Raw genomic sequence first — 325 nt, 5'->3', positions numbered from 1 at the left:
ATTGATACTATAAATAAAATTGAATTGAACAAATGACAAATGAAGTAATTAAGTTAATAAGTAATTGAGTAATAAAGCAAGTAAATAAGTAAATTAGGTATAAAGTAAGTAAGTAATTAAGTGAGTAATAAAGTAAGTGAATAATAAATAAGTGAGTAAGTGAGTATGAGTAAAAAGATAAGTAAATAAGTGAGTAAAAGGTAAGTAATAAATAAGTAAGTGAGTAAGTGATTAATAAAGTAAGTAATTAAGTGATTAATAAAGTAAATGAGCAGAGGTGGGTAGTAACGAGTTACATTTACTCCGTTACATTTACTTGAGTAAG

General features: G+C 24.0%; 1 long non-coding RNA gene across 1 annotated transcript in view; it reads right to left on the bottom strand.

The window, feature by feature from the left end:
- Positions 1-325, bottom strand: part of LOC116705681 (uncharacterized) — a 19,480-nt gene that overhangs the window by 18,226 nt on the left and 929 nt on the right. The gene's annotated exons all lie outside the window — the stretch shown is intronic.

The sequence above is a fragment of the Etheostoma spectabile genome, chromosome 17 (genome assembly GCF_008692095.1).
Source record: "Etheostoma spectabile isolate EspeVRDwgs_2016 chromosome 17, UIUC_Espe_1.0, whole genome shotgun sequence".
Classification (NCBI taxonomy): domain Eukaryota; kingdom Metazoa; phylum Chordata; class Actinopteri; order Perciformes; family Percidae; genus Etheostoma; species Etheostoma spectabile.
The sequence above is the reverse complement of the archived record's forward strand: the minus strand, read 5'-3'. Positions and strand labels throughout refer to the sequence as shown.